Source organism: Phasianus colchicus, chromosome 3, assembly GCF_987193195.1.
Source record: "Phasianus colchicus chromosome 3, bPhaCol1.hap1.1, whole genome shotgun sequence".
NCBI classification, from domain to species: domain Eukaryota; kingdom Metazoa; phylum Chordata; class Aves; order Galliformes; family Phasianidae; genus Phasianus; species Phasianus colchicus.
Window position 1 is genome coordinate 14,674,109 of NC_143438.1, and position 23,885 is coordinate 14,697,993.

General features: G+C 37.8%; 1 protein-coding gene across 2 annotated transcripts in view; it reads right to left on the bottom strand.

Moving 5' to 3' along the window:
• Window positions 1-23,885, bottom strand: part of GMDS (GDP-mannose 4,6-dehydratase) — a 391,195-nt gene that overhangs the window by 357,208 nt on the left and 10,102 nt on the right. The window contains exon 1 of one of the 2 annotated variants that reach the window (XM_090137013.1): window positions 15,981-16,157. The exons of the other annotated variant lie outside the window; for it this stretch is intronic. The gene's annotated coding sequence lies outside the window, so the exon portion shown is untranslated. Of the gene's footprint in view, window positions 1-15,980; window positions 16,158-23,885 lie in introns of those variants that run through there. 2 annotated transcript variants of the gene reach the window in all.

Genomic DNA, 23,885 nt, shown 5'->3' on the forward strand with positions numbered 1-23,885 from the left:
AACAATTGCCAAGCAACTTCCAGCTACGGAGACTTTATACTGGAGGGATGGGGAAAGGAAACCTTTTCTGTCACATCAGATTCAAATATAAAACCATTTACTTTTCAAATGTTTCAATTGGAACTTCTTGGCAACTTTGTAAAGTTATGTTAAGAGAGCACTCTCCTTTTACTTCCATTGGAGTCCATATTTTGTTCTTGCCTGGGCAAGCAAGGGAAGAGCCACTCATCCCTGGGACAAACCCAATTACACAGGGACAATTACAAGACATGCCTGGCCTTGCCTCCATTTTGTGTATGTATTTAAAATAGCCCCAGCCTTCAACCACATCACCAGTCCCTCCATCACACACTTGGGTTGGGTAGAATTAGCCACGTCAGAGGGAGAAGAGTTGTGGTTTAGTCTAGACACAGCATTTCCCCTTTCCTTTAATATGGTGTTGCTTCCAAAGATCCTTTAGTATGCTGTGCAGAAGAGATTCAAGCGTGCAGGGGTGTGAAAGGAAAAAACTGCAAATTCAAAAGGGAAATTTCTTAAAAAAAAAAAAAAACTTATAAGCAAAGAAGCTGTGGTACAATTTGGTGTTGACCAGATCTTTCTTTCCTCATAGGTTTTGTTTATGCTTGGAAAAGTAGAACTAATCACCCTGAATCCACCTCCCACAACCACAGACTTGCTACTCCACATCACTGCTAACCAGTTCTTTACAAAGGGCAGATGAGCATATATGTTTAAACAAGTTTCCACCTCAGTGGCTCCAGTTCTAGAAAACTATTCTCAGCTTCAAGTTCCGACAAGGCCCACCAGTGTTTTTTGGACATTCAAATATAATGGGTGCCAAAGTAATTTTTATAGACTGCAGTTGGCTGAGGCACCACAATCATTCTTTAAATGCTGACATTGTGCTGGACAAAACCTTAATGACCTGAGGAAAGACTCTTGTAGCACTCTGTTAGAAACTGCTGTTAAGAATCATTCTTAATTTCCTAGGTGCGTGTACTTCAGCTACCTGCCAGCAAGCCACTACAGGGCTAAATAAGACCTGCCTTCTACTGTGCAGCCCTCCCTGCATTTTTCAACTTTGCTGAGTTCAAAAGCTTTATTTATTTCCAGGTACGAAATTAAACTAAAAGCAGCGGGTGAACCCAAGCTTTGACTACTTCAGGAAGACTTCTATTTAAAAACAGCTCTCGCTGCTGCTGGATGAACTCCAGATATGCACTGCATGTGCATTTAGTACCAGAAATGAAAACGGATTAGTAAGCACTTGTTTCTGAGTCTACCTCTAGCATGCCACGTCAGGGTGATTTCAGTGAAATGTGTTCACTGCTGATGGTTTGAACAACAGCAGAGCACTTTTAGCATCCAATCCCCCTCTTCTCAAGAGTTGTTCCTCTTCTCAAGTTTAAAATCACCTTTTTTTTTTTAGCCTTTGACATGGTAGTCAATAAGATGTAATCACTTGGTGAAACTGTTTTCCATTGCTACACAAAAAAATATATATATATATTAGCTTCGTTATTCATCAGCTATAAAGACCAAATAGTCAGTTACAAATCAAAACAGTTCCAGATTTAGTGGGTAATTATACTGTGTCAGTATCTTTCAGCCAGACTTGTTTTGTCCTGTATTCTTAGTCCCAGGAAGACCAGCAGTTTGCAACAGTCAGCTCATCACGTACTTAGGCACTGATAGGAGGTGACTGTATTAATCAAACAGTAGATAAGGAAACCAAAGACTTCCCAGTGTAAAGGTGTATTTTCACACGATGCCTAAGAAAACATTCAGATTTCCCTGAATCTTTAGGACAGTCTTCTCTACTCAACAGCAAACCTCACTCCCTCCCATCCACCCTCTACCTCCACACTAGCAGCATTAGCTTCCTTCACGCATCCTAGCTCATATTTTTTGTTTAAGGATTCTTACTGGTACCCAAGCTAAAATGAAGAAATCTTACTGAGTCAATCTGGAATTGGTGCAGGCAGTAAGATCTTGTTCTGAGAACTCTCCACTTTTATTTCAAAACTATGTGACATTTTTAGAGTAACTTTTTGGTTACAGGCACATTGAAAAAAACTAGGACACCAAATCTGTTTCTTTCTGTAGCTGTATGGTCATTTTAATTTGAAATTCTTTGGAAAGAGCTCACATTTCAGCATCATAAAAATACCGGTACTTCCATTTCTCTCCTCACAAACAGTAAGCCAACTCCTACTCACCAATTCCAAGAAATCTGACTAAAATACAAGTCTGCTGTAACAGCACATTCAAAGAGCACACACAGGAACACCTTGCTGTCTCCACACCAATGTGACACAATGATTGGTGATACGTTGAACTACGAATTCCTTGAAACTTGATAGCGGGTTGCAGCACTACACAGAATAAGTGTTTTTACATCAGTGCTGAGCTGCAGGGAAATACCGTGGTGTGAAATGAACCAAAAACGTTGGAAATGCTTAAGGCACTATATTGTTGAGCCACCTTGTGGCATATTTCTCTCATTACAACACTACACGTATTCAACAACACCGTGATTTTGCTGGGTCTGTTCAATTCAGGCTGAAATTCGGGCAGGTAGAAAGCACAAAAGCAGCAGGCAATACTCCCCTCAGTAAAAGCAACATGGATTTTTGAAGTTAAACTACGTAAGACAATCCAACTGCTAGCATCAGTCCCATTGTTTAAACAAACGGTGATTTCAGCCAATAGTTCCCCACAAAGTAACCTGCCACACAAGTTCTTAAAATCCAAATTCAGGCTATACGCATAGCAATACTTATGATGAAACAGTTGTAGTCTGTATCATCTAGGAAAATACTTGGCGAGATGAGTAAATTTCTCTCCAAAATAATTAAGTTCAAGAAGAGGCATTCTTAGATTTTATGAAGACTAAAATATTTTCACACGTAAGAATTTTCACGTAGTCATACACTGCCTCTGAAATTGAGCTCTATGATCCAAGGTTTGCTGGGAAATTGCTGGCTTAATAGAATTAAACACAGCAAAACAAACATGAAGTGATAAGACGTAGCATTGCTACTACATAAAACCACTGAGCATAAGTGGCATATCAATAAAACACATACACAAACTCTCTAGAATCTGCACACGAGACATCTCAAAAGTGAAGGCATTTAGATCCTTGTTCATCACTGTATGCTACACATACTGATCATGAATTTCTTCTGTTGGTATATTATGTGAAGAATAAGAAGATACCACCATCCTGGATGGTTCAGAATCATTTCCAAACATTGAAACATGAAAACCCAACAGACCTGCCAGGTAAGATCCTGGAAGCACAACACACAACTTCTGGACAAACAATAGGGACCATTTCCACACAGTACCTGTAAGCCACGTGCTTTTCATCAGCCTTAAAAGTTTGGGAATAATGAAGATTTACAAGGCCTTACTTGGTTTTACAGTCTTTCAACAGTAATTTAAATTACTAACAAGTAGCATTGTTAGGATTAGGCATATGAGATCCTTCCCTAGAACACCTCTATTACAGGTGATAGAACAATTTTTTAAAAATCAGACATGAAACATCTCTGCAGTCACCTCGCTTGGACAATTTGCCCAGAGGGAACCTGGCAAAATGCTAACTAGTTGAAGTGGTAAAAAAAAAAAAAAAAAAATCACACCCTCCTTTGGTTTCTTTGATTTACAGAAGATGAAAGACAGTAATAGAACAAAAGAATATGAGTAGAGATTAGGTACTGCAGTGTTGTAAAAAAAAAAAAAGAATCACAAGAACAATTAATAACAACCTTATCCTTGAGTAGCTGTGTACTGCACTTCATGAAACATCATATATGCTTACAATGATTCTGGGTCAAAACTGTAGTTGATTCTAATGCAGTCATTTCAAACTTAAATCAAAATTAAACAGCCTCAGTGCCAGCAATGCAAGATTTGAATAAGTAGGATTATGTACACTGTAATCAGTGAAAAAGTTTTGAGCAGTTTTTAAATGTTAAAGATTCACAAAGCTGCAGTTGCCCAACTTCTGATTTTAATGTCTAAATCAAACCTAAAGTTGCTTACTCCTCCTATGTGAGCAGAATGCTTTACAAGCTTTATGCTGGTATTTAAGAATGAATCTAAATAAACATATCATGAATGCTTCAAAACAGACAGTGAATGTTAAGTATAATATATCAACATTGGGATTCCATACTGTTTTGCTCCTGAAATAATAAAACAACAATAATGAAAGAGGGCTTTTTTTTTTATATAAATTAGTACAAGTGTTAGAACACAGGCTATCAGTCACTATCTTCTAAGCAATCATATCTGCTGTTTAACTGTTGAAGTAATGGTACAAATTGCACAGAATTATGCCTGTCAAAAGGAGCAAGGAACATTCAGTAACAATGCACAAAACAACAACTCTGATATGCTGATAGATTGCTCCCAAGCTGAAACTCTTTGGAAGACAGGCTTTGAATACCATACCAGGATTCAATGTAAATACACTCATTCATCTACATAATCTTTACCAAAAAAATGAGACTAAATTTAACTGGCTTCTTGCTAAACATGTCAATGCTTCCCACAACCAAAACAGGCAGGCATTGTGAAAGCTGCTTTCAGGCAACGTAAGAAATTTGGTTTTAAGTCTGTAATTCAGATCATGCTGTCGCTCAGGAAGGAAAGGGCTTATACACACACAGGGTCTCTACACACAGTAATTAGGCAGCACAAAAACTCCTGTTAACTTTACAGGCAGATGAGATGAGAATTCATTGTTTCAGAACAGCCTCTAATCTTGTTTTACAGAATATTCAGCTCTCTTCAGTAAGAAGAAATGCATCTATCCTGTCTAGACATCCAATTTAAAATGAGCACAACACTTTTTCAATTTCAATTAAAGAATAACATGTGCCAGAAACTTTTTATCTAACATTTTTGAAACTCGTACTAGTAGTTTTATTCATGAAACCTAGCCTGTAAATACAAACTGTTTTTTCCCCCGTCAACTGCTTCAGTAAATTTAATGACTTGTTTCACTTAAAAATGCCACATAATCTTACATTGTAGTCATGCTTCTCAGGTTTATATAAATATTTATCCAGTGTTAAGTTTTTTGTGCATGTTACTAGAATTATTTCTTGGGTTCCATAATTGAGATTTTCCTACAATCTTTTTGATGTAAAGTTATGATTTGATGGAGAGCATCGCAAACTCAAGCCCTCTGCAGGACTACCTGCATAAAAAACCAGTCCCACATAATGCTGGGAGGCTCACATGCTAACACCAGCATGCATTTGCACAGGGCTTGAGAAATACGAACGTGCAGCACAGAAGTGTTAAGAAAATAATATTAACTGCAAAGGCATTAGCTGCAGTCCAACAATTCCTATATCTGTGTTCTCTTCACTCTGACTTTGCTGCAACTATGAAGAGCAAGCAATACATGGCTGACAAGTAAAAGGTATCAGGCTTCTGAGTTTACTTCAGATTTTTTTTATTTTTATTTTTTTACAAAAAGGAACAAACAAGGAAATCTATAGCCTTAAACTATCCTGAACTAAGCATTCTTATGGCAATGAAGATCTATATGGTAATGACATTCACTAAGAAACTGAACAATCTAATTGAGTCTGTGATCAAATCACAGAACTCTAAGGAGTGGGGAAAGCTCAGCATACATGCATATTTCTGTGGGGTAGAAGTAGTGGTGCAATATATCAGCACTGTTTTGTCAAGCTTATGCATCAGTAAAGTAGTAATAAAGGATCACAAGCAACATGCTGATTACCTCAGTCAATCCATTTGGATAATGCATTGCAGTAGATTGGTGCATGAACATAGGTCATGTTTCAAAGAAAACTCCAGCATTAGATTTAAGCTTTTAATATTACACTGTTACTTTTCACTTCTTTGTCTGGTGCATTGATAAAAAGAAAAAACTTTCCCAATTTCTACGTCTCAAGTTAATTTGATAGAAGCCAGCTAAGGCTGGCAATGCATATTCACTTTCAACTGAAGTGTTTTAACAACACTGAAAAGTAATTTTATTCTATAGTAAAGAATACAGAAATCTAGAAACAAGTTCTCCCTTTGGCAGACCGAAGACAATTTGGCAAAGGAGCTTTAGTATAGTCCCAAGCCATTTGAGAATCGTTCTGAGTACATTTATTGCAATTGTTCATAAAAACATTTTGCCAAAAATCTGATAAGGACTGCTCAAATTAAAGACAAGCTGTTTTAAACAAGCAGTAGGATACTTTTTAGTCAAGTGAAATCCACCCCCAAGGGACCTGTCAAACCTGTAATTATTTTTAAAGTGTCTTAGCTGTTTCTGAAATTACATATGGCATTTAAACTAGCCATTTTATTAAGACCATGCTTGGGTTGCACATTATGTAGTGCCCAACACACTGCTAGAGCACTGAAACAGTATGTTTACCAGATAAATATCTTCAAGACATAACAGCTGACTTGCTAACAGCTCATGGACCATTAAAAATGACAGTTTAGAAGTGCTTTTGTAGTAAGAATGAAAGATAACACTTCAAGACTAATGTTCTGGCCACAGATCTGGACCTTATTGGTAGGGTTGCATAACATCTAGGGTATTCTTTGCTGCTATAAATACAAGGAAAAAAATCAGTTATAGTGAAGGAAAATGACTCATAGTCATCACTTCTCCCAACACAGAATGCATTGGAGAATAATTCTCTCCTTATTTTCTAGACCTTTTACTCTTATTCACATATCAAATATTACTTGAAAATGGTGTTTATTTTAGACTGCCCCTCTGAAATTGTGTTCACCTCTAAGACAACAGAAATTTCAGAAAATTTGGTTATCAGTGGTGTTCAGCCTCTTCTTGTATTTAATAGAAGCTGTAAAAGGTAACAATACTGAGCAGACATTTATTGGCAGAGATAACTGCATACAATATGGGCTTGTCTTTACCCAAGCTGTCAACAGCTTCCAGCCTTGATACAGTCATTTGGTTTAATAACTTCTGTATTCTGACAAAAAAAATTGAGATGTTTTAAAGGTAGTAAAAATGATCTCTTGCTTCTGTGAAGAAATGCCACTTGTCACCATCTCTCTATAATATTGGAATTACTTGAAATAGAAATAGCTCTACTCGAGCTAGTTAGGAGTCTTCCAACAACCAAATGAGTTTTTACAAGGAAAGTTCTGACTAAGGTTTCGTGGGAACACACTGGAGAGAACTTTTACCAGGAAAAAATACTGTGAGGCTTTTATTTAGTATATGGAGTTTAGCTTTGTGGTCCCCCCAGCCTTTAAGTACTTGGGGCAACAAGTTTGAGAGCATCATCCCTAGTCTGACCAGGATAACCGTGTCTGCCAAATCAAGGCAGACTTCAGATCTGAAAATTTAGTAGGAGACAACCCAAGTTACAGGTTATCTGCTGTTCTGGAACAACTTTCAAGATGTTGTAGCATAGCTGGAATCGCAGAGGTGAACAAATACAATTTGAATTTATCACCTCTAACTGCTCATCTAAGTAGCTAGTTAGTGGATGATAAAATTATTGTCCTCTGTCTCAAAACATACCATACCATGAGCCTTAGTTCATACAAATAATCCTGGTTTACTCCTAAATAAACAAATACAATTCTGAAGAAAATGTTCCCATGAAAAACTAAATTTCATATATATGAAATACTATCCAGTATAGTTGTATCAATCCATTAGTATATGGCTTTTATAGACAATCATTAACACAACAGTTACTTGTCTAATCAGAATAACCAGTGCAAGAAAACTTGAATCATCATGTGAAAGCTTCTAAAAAATAAAACTTCATGCAAAAGTATTGAAAGAAAATTGAAGATAGTAGAAGCCTCGCTTCATTCTGCAAGCTCGCTCACAGAAAATAACTTACAGGGTTTGTTTTATGCAAAGAAGTTTTTATACTGGAGGAATAGTGAAAGCAGTTGCATATTAGATGAATTCTTAGACACCAGGATCCAATTAAATCAGTTATATGATTTGAGTATCTGAGTCACTATTTAAACATTACCTACAACAATTCATTATGATCCTGTCCAATGCTTCACCCACTTGAGAATTTGTCTTTTATATTACTAGATTAAATAAATTTTTTCTCTTACCAGTTATTTGTTATTTTGCCCTACTGTATCTACTGAAACAAAAACACCGGAAACTGGTCAGACAGCAATTACTAGCATGGTAGGACAGTGATTCCCAAGCAAAACTGGAACACAATAACAATTCATAGCAAGAAAAGGAGCACAGACTGTATATAAGACTCTTGATCAACCTACCAGAGTTCACACTATATTCTTGACTTGTTTTAAGATAAGGTTTGAACCTAAAAGTTAAATAATTTCTTCATTAACACCTGCCTTTATCTTCTCATCCTGTGGACACATTTTGCCTGAAGTGAAACCAGCACACATTTAAGTGGGTTCTACTATCAGTTTACATCAGAAAATCAATCTGCGCAGAACCTCGTATTCTCTGAAAACACAATGTCAAAAATAAAGCCATTGGGATATATTTCACAATATTTATGATCCACTCAAATGACAGGCATTCTGCTACTTCATTATTATTTTGTATTTTATCTTACTAAAGCTGTTTAGAAGTCTTACAAAAGCAAATAAAAATCTTCAAATCGTCCTTTACAATTTTAAGATTAAAGGCTCGAGGAAGGATTGCGACCAATCCCAGATAAAAATCCTGGAGAAAGTTCTCTGTCATGTAAAGCAAGAAAACCCACTCCAGGAAACAGGTGGATTATTTTCCCCCTGTCATGAGATGTCTCTATAGCACATTTGCTTACACAATAATATTTTTCTCTGTACTTATCAATATTCCTTTGTCCTATTTTTCTGCTGTTAGTAAGAGGAAGTCAACACATCCAAGAGCAGAAAGGTCTAAGTTTGCTTAGAAGATATAGTACTCATCTCCAAAAACAGAATTTTTATAAATAATGAGTTACTAAGAAGAAATACGTACATTTCTAAGCCCTGAACTCATAGTTAAAGACAGTCAAACTTGATACTTTAATGAGGTGTCTTTTTTTTTTTTTTTAAAGCTTTTTAGCACCGATAACATTTCTAGAACATGGCACAAATTTTCCCATTGCATGTTGCCCTGTTTTGACCAAAAAGTGAAAGATTGTAGAAAACTACTACAATTTTCACTTCACTTTATTAACTAATCTGAAATTCAAGAGCTTTTTCCCCAGGGCAGTGAAGTTCTTAATATTTTAGTAGCCCTGCTACTATTTCTGAAGATTTCATCTCTCTGCTAAACCAACCTTTAAGCCTTGGTTGTTGTATATCCCCAAATTACCTCATAATGTAACTCAGTAGTTCATCAGGCAATGACTTAGATGAGTTATTTCCTTATATCAAAGTATTATTTAACAGATCTTTAGAAAAGCATGTATAGGTTTTTGTTTTGTTTTAAGACATTCACCTTTAAAATACCCATTCTTTTTGCAACTAGTTAATTATGAGGGATTTACTCAAAAATAAAAAACAACACAGGACAGAGATTAAGTGTTATACAGCCCTCCGGACCTCGAACCTTCTTCCTACACAACACCAAACAGGTGGCATTGGTTGTTTCCAAGTACACAGCAAAAAGAAACAAGGTGCACTGATAACACTACCATTATGAGTACCCAACACCTGCTATTAGAAGTTTACCTTGAGTTACAGATAAGTTTATGCTAGGAATAACCACTCTGTGACATTTTTCTACTTTATCTGCCTTCTAATGAAGGTGCAGGCAGCTACTATTTCCAAGAAGGAAAAATGGGGGAAAGTGGAAAGTTTAGTGTATGTAGAGAAATTCTTAACAGCTTTGAGAATCCAGCTTCAAAAGATAAATCTGCTTGAGTAATTGATTTCCCTGAATTTGCACTGGCTGCTGGTTGCAAGACATCCCTACACCCATTTTTACAATGCAAGGAGTGGACAGCAAGAAAGAAAACACAGTTATTTTAGGGTAGATTAACTACCCTGTAGAGGGGAGGGTAAAACCAACCATTTGGTTTTAGTGTGCTGTATTTCCCTTCTTACCCATGGTAGACTTCTTTATAAATTTTGACATAATTTAAATATACATGTATTTGTTTCTATAACACAAATGCCCTTTAAATAGTTTCATTACAGTAAAGTTCACAAATTAAAGTAGCTTCATATCTGAAAGTCTATGAACTCATGGAAGCTGCTGGCTAGATACATGGGACACCTTCATTGTGCTTCTTCTCAACAGCAGCATCTTAAGAGTATATTCTTCATCTGCATTAGACTTGTTAAGTTCAATAGCAAGTTCTTTAAGAGTTGAGAGTGACTCTGAATAGAAAACCTGGAAAAAAAATAAGCTTTCCAATCTATAAAACATGAAGAAAAAGACCAGCAATCACTTTTTCTAGTGGTCACTCAGAACAAAGGACCTGGAAAGAGTCACCACTGCTATAGACAATGAAACAGACCATGGAAAAAAAAAACCCTTCCCACACCTAAAAATACCAGTGATCACCTGATAGGCAGTACCTTTCCTTTCTGTTTTTGGCTGGAGCCCAGCTCCTGACTACCTTCACTCTCTCTCCCAGGAGAATTAAAATTGTTGGAAGTAAAAGGATTTCCAATCGTTGTTTCTTATGTTTAATTGAGCCCATGTTGGCACAGGTCACAGGAAAATATAATCATGGGGTAAAGAAGCAGGGAACCACTAATTCATAGCCTGTATGTATTTATACAAAGTATTTCATAAAGGCCTTGATAATTAACTCATTTTCCAAAGGAGTAGTGAGTACAGGAATAAAAAAATCCGAAGTACTTGACAAATGTTTATGACCTTTACCGCACAGTCAAAACCAAGGTTCTATCACAATTTAAGGAAGAAAGTTTCTCATTTCTTAAAGTGCCTGCCACTCCAATAAGAAGAAAATAAGGTACAGGCAGAATAAAATCTTAACACTTTTGGATTCGTTAGAAAACACATCCATAAACAAATACTTTTCTCCAATACTAGGAACACCAGCTCACTACAAATATAAATTGTTTTCCTTCTGAAAGAAGGAAAAACATTTAGATCACTCAGAAACAATTTCAGTTCTAAGGAATTTTAGCATACTACTCCAAGAAAAAATGAACAATGAAGTACATAATATTCAATGTAGAAAAAATTACTTTAAGGTAGCATTATTGTTACATTATGGGAAAGCATTCATATGAAAGAAGACTTCACGACAAAAACATTATCAAAAGAAAATTGATGTAAATATGGCATCTAAATGGAAAATATCAGTGAAAGCTGAGCAGCTGGACTGGAAGATCTTAGAGCTCTTGGTGATTCTATGATTTTAAGATTCAGCACTTCCTGAAAAGCTACAGATTGTCCTTAAAAGAAGCATACCTCGGCCCATTTGTGAATTTATGTTTTAATGATTCGTATGTAATAAGCATAATCCCATATGTACTTTGCATTTCTACTGGTTATTATCCTATATTGCAGATCATTTCGTTAAACTTCACCACTATTTCAAAAACCCCACAATAAACCACTCATTTGACACATGCATCTTCAGAGTCAAAAAGTTATTAAAAAAAGATGAGAGCTCACATCTAATTACAAAATTGCAAAAAAAAATTTACAGATACTTTTCTAGTTCCACATTTCCCAGGCCTGCTAGCTAAGGTTTGTCTTTTCTTAACTACCTGCAATACTTACTAGTCTGAAAAGAAATTGTAAAGAAAATAACCCTTGAACTTGATAAAAATCTACCCTCTACAAATGTCAAAAGAGCATTTGCACCAGCCTCCCCCAGTATCCCGACTGTAGTACATACAGTGGAATTTGGCATTTTCTCTAGAGCAAGTCAATAACAGGAACTCAATCATAAATGCCCTGGTTTCCGGCTAGTACAGTGCTTGCAGCTGCACTGCCTAATGAGGCAGGGGCACACACATTTAAATGGCAGCTGGCTGAGAAGCCCAGCAGTTTGTTTTCAGTCAAAGCAGAATTATTTGTTAGAGAATAAACATTCTCTCGACATTGACTTACAGAAGATGCAGCTCTTCCACTAATTCTTACAGAAAGAGTGCCACGTCTCTAGAGCAAATTAATATGGACATATTTAACTGCTGTTGAAGATTGCTGGCCTTCTGAAGTTAGAAACTGAAAACAGTCAGTTTCCCATAAAGCTAAGGAAACTGCTACTTTAAAAAAGGAACCTCTGAGCACATCAAGTTTAAGATACTCCTTACTGCCTTTTACCTCTCAGCTGCATTTTGACATGTTTCATAAGACTTTTTCCATCAGCTGATCGTTTTTGAAAGAAGTCCTATAACATTCATAAATAGAACAAGAATCGTGTGATTTCTGTATTAATGCTTCCTCAACAGTTTCTGTACTGCATGAGTAAGAATCATTTAAGAACTAATTTAAGAAAGCCTTTGTAATGAAGCTCCCCTTCTTTAAAGATGTTATGAACCTAAATATCTAGTTTTGGTCCCTACTGAAAGCAAAAAATAATCCACAACTAAGAACTGCACTTATTAAAAACAGAAAACTTTTGGCATCAGTTTGATTAGACTATGCACGCACTGAAACATATTCATCAAGTTGCAACGATTACAGAGAAGACTCCAAATCCAATTGCACACAGTAACAGTGAAATAACTAACAGCCATCACATAAACCAGATTTAATCCAGTAAAGTTTCAGACTTCTGCAGCAGACACTTGTCTTGTCACACTGTGGGAAAGAAATACTAGAAGGTGATATTCAAGAATGAAGATCTTTCAAATAATCCCCAGAACAGGTCTGTTCCTCTGACCAGGCCTCCCCATGTACCTACGGGAGAAGTATGCCAGAAACTAGGATTTTTCACAAAAAATGAGTGACAGAGGAAAGGGTATGCACCAAAACACATTTAATGCCCTCCTCAGTGCTGAGGGGAAGAGAAGAAAGAATGAAGGAACAGTAAGCTGAGAGAACCTCAACCAGACTCAACATCTACTTTACTAAGAAAGAAGTCCTCTCTCTCTGTTCCTTTCTTTTCCAGCCCTTCTGACTACCTGCATCTTGAAGTCTCCAGATGCCAAAGACAAAACAAATGGCAACTGCAGTGCCTTTCTACTCTCTCTCTACTCATTACATTGCTTAAGTTCCTTTCTAAAATGCTCCTGCTCAGCTCATCACCCACCATCAATACCAAGTCCAGCAGCACCGCTGCTGACAAAGTGCTCTTACTGCTTCAGGCTCTGATCTGGCCCTTCCACATTTTCCTCTCTCAGTAACAAATAGGGTAGACAACAGTCAGAACTGAATCTGGCTCAAACATAGCATGAGATGCAGCAGCCTACTAATAAGACATGTAGATATTGTGTTTTGAACAGATTTTTTTCTTAATAATTATATAAAAGTGACTTTGAGGAACTACATTCCTAAGTACCTGTTGAATAAACATTTCATTTTTCAACAGTCACTTCCAGATTGAATTTTTTGCTCTGCTCCATGCTGACAATATGCAAGAATAAATGATTTTGTATTCTCTGGGTTGAAAAATATTAAAATTAGATCCACAGCAACAGTAGAACACATTTAGTAAACTTGGGAGAAATTTCCAGGACGTTCATGTTCAAGTGTGGAAAGGTCACTACTAAGAACCCCAACACATGAGATGACTCACTGTATTACAGCACAAAGACCATATTTGGCATAATACATTAACACAAAGCAGAAGGTTATCACTGTAGCACATGTGGTATTTACAGAGCCTGTGTACTTCAAATGTGACAAACAAAGTTGTTTTTTTTTTTTTTAAATTAGAAATAGCAGTAATTGTTTTTAGTATTAAAAAAATGTCACAAGCTGCTATTCAAAAATCAAGTGCTATGAAAACAGACCATTGCAAAGTATTTGATTGGAAGATTGCTGCTCCTTTTTAAACTGTGGTCAAAACAGGGCATTAAATAGCTTCAGGCAGTTGTGGCAGATTGAGAACAAGGTGCTGCCACAGTTTCCTCTTCAACATCCTCAGCTCTACTGACATTTCACATTCTGATACTGTAGATTAACAGCAGCAAAACAGGTATTTAAATTGCATGAAAGGCCCATCTCCAGTGCTATTTAGGGATGGACAACAAGTTCCATCAGGCCTACTGCATAAAGCGCTCCAAAAAAGATGAATTAAGAGAACAGATTACTTCTGCACAAGTGTTGTACAAAGCTTGGATTTAAGAACAAAAAAATGAATGCATTGGAATTAAAAAAAAAAATGATTATAACTCTGCTTAACTGTATTTTTTCTTCTTCCCACAAGAGCATTCAACGTCTGAAGCAATAGCTACTGAAAACATGGGTGTGAAATACTGGAAAGCATCTTCTCCAATGAGTCCTCATGTCTGTCAGAGAACAGTACACAAGTAAGACTTGGAAATACTCAGTGATGCATTCCTCATTTTCCAAGAGCATGAGGTGAGATCTTTGAGAGCTCCTGAGTTGGGTCAAGTCCTGAACATGCTAAAGCAACAGTAAAGGAACCTCACTCCTAATGTATTAAGTACCTTCAAAAATCCATGAAGAAACACAAGGTTTAAAAACCTCAGTATACAGCTATACTTTCAACACAAAAGAACTGCCCTCTGCTCTCCTTCTGCATCCCATACAAGAAAGCATATAATTAAAAGGCAATTCAGTAAAAACCTTTTCTTCCCCTTGTTTCAGATCAGTTTGTGATCTGATTTCTCCCTACCAGACTCATACCATGCAGCAGAATCCAGACGTCTGGGCAAGGGCTGCCTTTTGTTCCCACAAAGACTTAAACAATTTCACAAGCACCACAGAAAAAGGCTATGCCTGCTTTTATCCCCCACAAGCAGACACCTGTCCTAAGGCAAAACAGGCAAGAAGCAGCCAGTAGGCAGAGTAGCAGCTAGGTTGCTAGGACAAAGGGAAGAACTTCTAGCCTGAGAACCACAGGAAAGGTGAGGGAAACCATTCCACAGCTCCTTCTCTTACTAAAATCTCAGTCTCAGGATGTTCCCAATTCATCTCCATTTCCCACTTCCAAAGCTTCACCCACTCTCCCAGGGCCACTTCCTTCATGGGCCCATTCCCAGTCTCTCCTTCCCAGCCCTTCACCCACCCCGACATCATTTGCTTTCCTAAACTCTTGCTCCAGTTTCACTGCTCAGCCCAACTCTGCTGCACTTCCCCTCAGCACAGTTACTCCATCCTCTCCCCCTGACTGCCCCTGCTCCTTTTGGTCCAGTGCCAAACTCTCTGAATGCTCAGCTGAATGCTCAGCAGGGCTTCAATTATCCACCTCAGCAGACAACTCCTGCCACAGTTTTACATCAAAGCTTCCAACCTCCATTTCTCTTACACTATATAATGTTTACCCACTTCTAACAGTGTTTAGATTACAACACTGTTCCACCTCCTGACCCAAACTACCTAGAACACCAAAACCAGAAGCGCAATACTATCAGATTCCATTCTGTCTTCCCAGTCTCATCCTAGTTTGCTGAGGAAGATAAATTCTGACAAGTGTCAGATAAAACAGTCTGGAAAATACTTCACACACCCACAGGGACAGTGAGTCTGACAGAAGGAGAACTGTAAGGACTGGAACATAGCCAGCATGGAGAAAAGCCTTCTCAGAATTCAGACAGGTGATATCATGAAGTCTTTTTCAAAAAATTTTATTGATACAAACCAAGAAACAAAAACCCTTGTCCCAGAAGATGATGTTGAGACCATGCTCCAGAGTCCATCTCAAAGAGTTAAGATCACGCAACCTTGTAAGATTTCCTCCCTCCTCCTCACATTTTTCATTACAGTTGGCTCATTTGGACTGAAAAGTTATAGAACAGACAGCTGTGTGGAATTTTGGGACTGCAAAGCAATAGAAAGTGCAGCAATAGCAGCAGAGTAGCAAGGTCCCAGACTCAAACAGCCACAGGCACAAAAATAAAGGAAAAAAGCTGCTTACCTTCAGAAGACCTCATGTACACAGGGACTTCCACACCCTCACCTCCACTGCCAACCCTTAAATGAGGGCTGGGAAGGGGTGCGTCCTGCCTCCACCCCTTCCAGTCCCTCAGCTGCATTGCCTGCACCTGAGCTCCCCCAGGTTGGCCCTGCCTTCCTACCAGGTGCTCAATCACTGGTTCAAGCCATGACTTAGCATTTCCACTACAAGGATCAACATTAGAAGCCTGGCAAGAAACAAAGAAAGCAAAACAGTTTTCAACAAGACATTTCTGCAAGCCTAGAAAATAATGCCACCAATCAAACTTGCCTATTCCAGCAGTAGCAGATAGTAATCCTCTATATAACCAATGTTGTCTGGTCAAATTTCCTGCATTAACTCATATGCATGCGAAGGATTGACTGAGCCATCAGTGATTGGAGATTATGTAATGATAGATGGTAAAAAAAAAATTTTAAAGCTACTGTGTGTGATATATTACTGTTAGCAAATACCACATACTTTCCAGCAGTTCCCTCCAGATTTCCCATATCTGTAATTGTCATACCAGTCACCCATAAATCCATATCCATAAACCTAAACTCTTCTCACTGACACTGGAACAGAAAACCAGTTCAGTTCATATAAAAAATCTGGATGTATATATGCTACTGTTGCAAAACTTGCATATTTCAGAGTGAAAATACTCCTAGACATATAAAAACAAGGATTTCATCCTATTCCTATTAAAGCTGATGTGCTTCTTAATTTCTTTTTTCTTTTTCCCCTATGCTCTCTTTGTCAAAGATGGCATAGCTAAAATCTTTGTAACATTTATTTTCCACAGGAATCAAAGCAATGCATACTTTTTGCAAACAAAATAATCACAAACGCATACTGGTATTGTTCATCAACATTCAAGATCCTTAAAAAAAAAATAGGCTGCCACTAAGCCAAAGCAAGAGATTTGTTCTGCAACAACTTATTTTGTATCCAGATGAGCAAGTGATTCTGACAGAAAGTTTCCTAGCATCAAAAACCAGTAACAAAGGAGGTGGGCAGCTCATTTAACAAAGCTCAAACTAGAGAAGACCCAATGAGAAAGGAGATCTAAGAAAAGCATGGAAAAATCTAATGCACTGGAAATAAAATTACTTGCTTCTTACACACGCATCATTTCACTTAAGCTAAAAATGTCAAGCTTAGGTATGAACAATGCCATTCTGCAAACACAGTTATGCATTCAGAAAGCACTGTGGGAAACACATTTATTGGAGTAGTGTCTTCAGCCAGAGTAAGGAGATGCTCTTCAGAAGTCCACTCCTAAATCAAGGAAGGGATAAAGCAAAGTAACCTGAACAAGCAATTTCTTACAAAGCATAACAAATGCCTGAAAAACATGAATATTTGTGTGCAATTTACTGTATATTGTATCCTTGTTGAATAGTAGAATCTAGTTTTCTTGGTATCGCTGGATTTTTAAGTATTTGAAATATAGTACTAGGTATGGAAGTTATCAGCTACTTGATTTTCTCTTTTAGAGAAAGAAGACCTCTATGCCACTCTTTCCTTTATGTGAAGCGTGGATCTCCCAAGCCAAGGCAGCCAGTCAGCCTTGCTCCACTGACTGCAGTCTGTTTCCTCCCTCTAGGTGGAGAGCTTTACTGTGTCACTAAAAGCACAGCTCTGTGCTGCAACTGGGAGCAAGGGGAGAGTGCATTACTACAGTATAATCAGCCTGTCAGAGTATTATTTCTCTTTATTTACACACCTTGGTCCATTAAAAAAAAAAAATCATAACAGAGGAGTGGAAGTAGCACCATCATGGAATAAAATTCCACAAAAGCAGAACAAACTTTAATGAGATTTCTACATCATGAACCTCTTGAACCAGGCAGAGAGAACAGGAAAGTGGTAGCCCTGTTTTGTTCAAAAGAGCTGTTTTCAGATTTTGAACTGGGACTTATTTCACATCCCTGAACCATTTTGCCCTCCCCGCACCTCAGCAACTGTTTAACTTCTTGCTCGTATCACCACACATACAGTCTCTTTACCTACAGTGTGACAAAATTTCCATGCCCATCTCAAACTTCAATACATTTGACTGCAGTTTTAAAAAGTATAAAGCTTAGTCCTCTTCCAATTCTGCTCCCCAAGAGGCCTGGACTCCAACAAGTTCCTCTTGCAGACATCCAGGAAAGTAGCACTTCATGAAGCATCTTCTGTCTATATAATGCCTCATTAATATTGCTGATATGTGGACAGTTGGACTGGATGACTTTAGAAGTCTTTTCCAACCTTGGTGACGCTATGATCACTTAACAAAAACAAAAATATTACTCACTACAAGTTCCAACTAATGTTCATAGTTCCAACTACTTCATCATCATGAAGTAATCACAGAAAATAGTTTAAAGGTAGAAGCCTAAAGAAAAGTCACATAGAGCTGAAGTGCTGAGAACGATAACAAAACAACGGTAATAAAAACAACCAAGGGATCAAGAAACAAGTCAGAATTTGTTTAAATGCCCACTGATACCTTCAAGCAATTTGTTATCTTTCACCCTTAGCTACTGCTTAAGGATTAGCAAGTTAATTCATGCCTTTCACCCCACATTATCTAGGCAAGGAAATTTATTTAACTGAAAAGAAAGCTTTCTTAGAAAAATATTTTGTTTGTGAACTGCATGAACTAGAGAGCAGCAATACCAAAAACTTCACCTGTACTTCCTCCTTCTCTAGCGTTCTCCCTTCCTATTACCTTCTCTCCAACATCACTTTCCATTGATTTAGTCAGCCTTTTCCATGTAATTAATGAAGTAAATGTGGATACATGTATTAACAAAGGTGGCAGGATGCTGGAGTTTAATTTGAAAGTCTGGTCTCTATGCTAATTAAGGAAATTCTTACAAAAATCTCTTAAAGCCTCATAACTCCCAGCTAAATGTAGTTCAAGTACTTCACTACCTAAAGGCTTTAAAGGTGCAACTATATACCCATGCATGCTACAGTATCCAGTACCTCTGAAATCCACAGTAAAGCATTCGTAAATAAACCTCACAACCCATTTTTCAGGTGTCAGTAAGCTCAGGTAAAGACTAGAGAGAAAAGGAAGGGTATCTGTACCACACTGCTTCTTGATGGACCAAAGACTGAACAAAGATTTGTTTGCTTTGTAGATGCCAGGAGCCACATAAAGTTGCTCACTTCAGGTTCTCCACAGGTCAAGATAACTGCATCCCAGAGTATTACTGCATTAATCAGCACTACCTGAAAGAGGCACTGCACCACCTATCAGCCATGTTAAATTCAGGTCAATGATAACTGTAAAAGAAAACACAAAGTTTCCCAGCTTAATTTATAGACAGCACTTTACCAAGCTGTCTGAGGACTGACTATAGCCACCTAAATTATTCCAGATTCAAGCCATGTACAGTCACTTCTTTGTTCTCCCAACACTGCTACATAAACCAGAACCAAGAGGGAGCAATAGAAAGTCTTGCAACAGGAACTCTGGTTTTGCATTCAGCCATCTATTCAGTTAAAAGCACATGACACTGTCAGTATATACACCAAGCAACAGCTGAGGAAAGTCTTTACTACTGTATGTGTATTCAGGCTTCCTTGCTGGTGTTTGAAACAGAAGCACAGAGGCTTTTCCTCTTAGATCTGCTGTTACTCCAGTGCTGGTGATAACACAGCTAACTTGAAGATCTCCTGCCAGCTGAGTACCAATGGCAGAACAGAACAACTAGAGAGGAATAAACATTTTTTCCAAGGAGACTGACAATGGAAGCATTAGATCAAGTGAGGCTGCCCACTATCACAAACAAGCCAGCTCCTTTTCTGATTCTCCCTGCCAGAAAACTGCACTTCAAGAATTAAAAGGAATGGACTTTTTCACATATGGATTTTTATGACTAAAAACCTCAAAAGGAAAAAAGCCAAAAGGTCTCCCTGCAAAAATTAATCCTGGAATTAACATGATTCATTTGAAAACTTACCAAGTGTTGCCTTCTAAGAGTTATTACATATGAACACCTGTAAGGAGCCAACTATTTATAGTACCAATGAAACTGTCATACAAAAACAAAGAAGTGCTACTTGTGGTACTGTGATTCAGGTTGTGTCAGCAGTTTGATTTTCATGGCTTTAGCACCCAGCTGTAAAAACTGCCTTCAGTAGAACCAAGCATATTACTCCCGTATCCATGGGGAGCAACATTTTGCCTTTCACCCAGTGAAAACAGAGACTCAGATACATTTTAATACATAATTTCTGAATAATAAGATCCAAAATTTGCAAGCCATTTTTGGATACAGCCATTGCCAAACAGGACTACACCTTAAAAAGGCAGTTTGATAAATATTGCAAGACAGAAACTTGGTGGAGAGCAAGACATGGAGAAATAAGTAATTTTCAATTTTGGCATGTATTCTTCAAGAATTAGAGGCATACCAAAGAAACTGTTCCAATACACAGTTCACAGCTATAGATCTTTGTAACTGGGCTAGTATGTGCTTAAACACAGAGAGAGAAGTAACAGACATAGTTTTGAATAGATATCGAGATTCTTCAAGAAAGGAAATAGATAAATGCTATACACTGAGAGACTAGTTCCATGCAAAGTTAAAAGCACCACTCCAAATGACACTGGCACATCTGTTCTTCACAAGCATGAAGTAATTGACATTTTAACTCATCAAATATCAGGGATATACATCTGAAGAGATGCTGCAATCACAGAATGACTTGGGTTTGAAGGGACCCCCAAGGATCATGAATCTCCAACCCCCCCACCACATGCAGGGCCACCAACCTTCCCATTTAATACTAAAATGCCCAGGGCCCCATTCAATCTGGCCCTGAACACCTCTAGGGACAGGGCATCCACAGCCTTTCTGGACAGCCTGTTGCAGCACTTCACCTCTCTCATAGTAAAGAACTTCCCCCTGACATCCCTCCTTGAACTTAAAACCATTTCCCCTTGTCCTGCCATTATCTACCCTTGTAAAGAGTTGATTCCCCTCCTGTTTGCAGCCTCCCTTTAGGTACTGGAAAGCCACAATGAGGTCACCCCACAGCCTTCTATTCTCTGGGCTGAACAAGCCCCTTGCAGCCCTCCTCTGGACTCTCTCTAACAGCTCCTTGTCTTTCTTGTACTGGAAACCCCAGACCTGGACACAGTACTCCAGATAGGGCCTCACAAGGGCAGAGTATCTTTTAAATAAAAGGTACAGAGAAACTTGCAACAGAATAGAATTGTACTCCAAAAGAGCTTTTTTCCAAGGGTATATTGATGCATGGATTTAATTTAATGCTAAACTTCGAGGTGATCTCCTACCACTACCTCATTGTATATAAATACATGGTAGAGCTATATGTTTTTCCTCCACATACATAATGCCAAAGACAGTACAGTCCTACTGTAACAGTAGGAACAATAGTTAAGTAGCTTTTCCTCCTGCCTTTTTGTATGTTTTCCCATATTAAAATGAAGCTTCTTCTCAAAGATGTGAAACTATAAAGAATTAAGGCCTGGCCTACTCTACCCCACCTGACATACTTACAGATTTACAAATGCTTCTCTCGTTCATCCTTCTCCCAGAATTCCAGATATAAAAGAAGCTGTGAACTGTTAAGCTAATCTCAAAGCTTTGGTTTGATCATTAACCAGTGCTACTCCTATTAGCTCAAGTTATTTTAGTCAGATCAATTAAAAAAAAAATCCATCAAAACTATTGTCATCGAAACACAAGAGTTAGTCAGAGTCAAGCCAATGATTTTTTTTTTGCATATTGAATTACTCAAAAGATTTTAGATCTTTATTAAGAACATGTGCTTGTACCTCCTTCAAAAGGAATCTTCTTTGACTTGATTTTTGGCCACTCTTTCCCTACCATCCATGGCCACAAACTGACCCCATTTTGACCTTCAGTGCATAGGCCATACAAATATTGGCATCTACTGCTAATAACTATTGGAGCATTTTATGAGGGGAATATGGACAATCCTATATTGAAATGTCAGACTCAGAAAGATAACAGATAAAAGTCATCTAAACTCTCTAGAAAGTTTTGAAAGGAAAATTATGACATTTTTGGCTACCACCACAATTTAACATTAAGATGAGAGCATACACATGATAGAGAGTAACTTCAGACACATCATTAAAGCCAGGTAAGTAGAAATCAAATATTATCAGTACCTCAAATAGAAAGACCAGAAAGTGCTAAAAGATCAGAAGGTCAGGGATTGAGAGGTCAGCAGTAGCAGTGAAGCTGCAGTGGTATGCTAAGTGTTCAAGAAGCAGTCAGTCACTTGGGAGCACCATTCCTCTCTCTCTCTCTCTCTCTCTCTCTCTCTCTCTCTCACACACACACACACACACACACACACACACACACACACACAATGTATAATCAGCCCTTTTTGTTACTATAAAAGAATCCTGTAATTAAACTCACCCTTGCTCATTCTATTCAGTGCTTCAAATAAAATAAATGCTGCTTAGGTAAATGAAAGCATAAATAAGCACCATCAGTCAGGCACCCTAAGCACCTTTCACAGTCAGTAGAGCAGACATCCACACAGCCAACACGACTTAGAACACAACTCTTCCTATCCTAAGATAGGTGATCAAACAAGCCTACTATCTGAACTTAATGGGCTAGATGATTCTCATACACCAGAGCAGCTGCCTAGACAGCTAGCTTAGTGTAGACATAGTTAAGCAAGGACGTTCCTACTGAAAGTGACAGGAATTCATCAACCAGTAGCACAAGCTAGTACAAAGGAAATGAAACAGCAACATTTAAAGTTCACCACCACACTTAAGTCACACAAAGTATTTCCAACAGAAACTCAGCCTACTTAAGTGTCAAATCAAGCTGTGCGTCCACCTCTGCAAGTGCCAATTACAATGTTAAATGATGGGAAGTTGTCTATTTCAAATGCACTTTAACTCCCCTATTTCACTATTTAGACATTTTCATATTAAGAAAAGTATTTATGAACCAGCAATAACTTAATTACTTTGCAGGTCTTCTTGTTTATTAAAATAAAAACGCAGCAGTACTGCTCAGAGGATTTCAGTACTGTAATGGTTCTGGATGTTTTTCATTTGCCAAGTCTGTGTTACATTTCCCTTGAATCAGAATAACAGAAAGATGCAAGATACTGGGAGGTGGTAAGAACCACCAGGGCACACGTATAGCAAAGCTGACTTGCACTGCAAGTGTAATTAGCAGTCAGCATTTCCCCATCTGACTACATTGCCTCCCAATTTAAAGAAAGTATGATTTTTAGCACTGTTTATACAGAACAGTGTAATGACACAAAATGCTGAACATACTTCATAAATAAAGAAGTCACAGCATAACATTTCTACAAGTGTTTTTCTTTTATGTCCTGACTGAATACTGATCCAACATAATTGCAGAAGTATGAAAGTACAAGGAAATTAATAACAAATGCAGCAAATATTTTGGAGATGATCTGTACTGATATGTCTATTTCATTCTTCAGTAATGAGAAACTTGCAAATTAGTAAAGAAAAGTCTTATCACTCTAATCCTAAACTTCAAAATAGAGAAGAACTTAACAGTTTTGGTGTTAGGAAAGGCAGCAATAAGAACATGTGAACATGATCTTCCAATGCATAACAGATCATTGTAGGAAACTGGAGAAATCAAATACCTGAAGAAAACCACAGTTACTGACTTACAGTCTTGGACCAGCTACAGTTATGACTATTTCTCTGAAATGGGTAGAAAGGGCACAAACTATAGTTTAGCTGCTAGTCCTTATGACTTCCTTGCCTTCACATCTTCAAGAACTACTATTTACAGTGTCTTCTCATTACAACTTTATATCAGACTCAAAAATAAATGTGCCTATGCTACTGAGCCTGCAGATCTACAACAT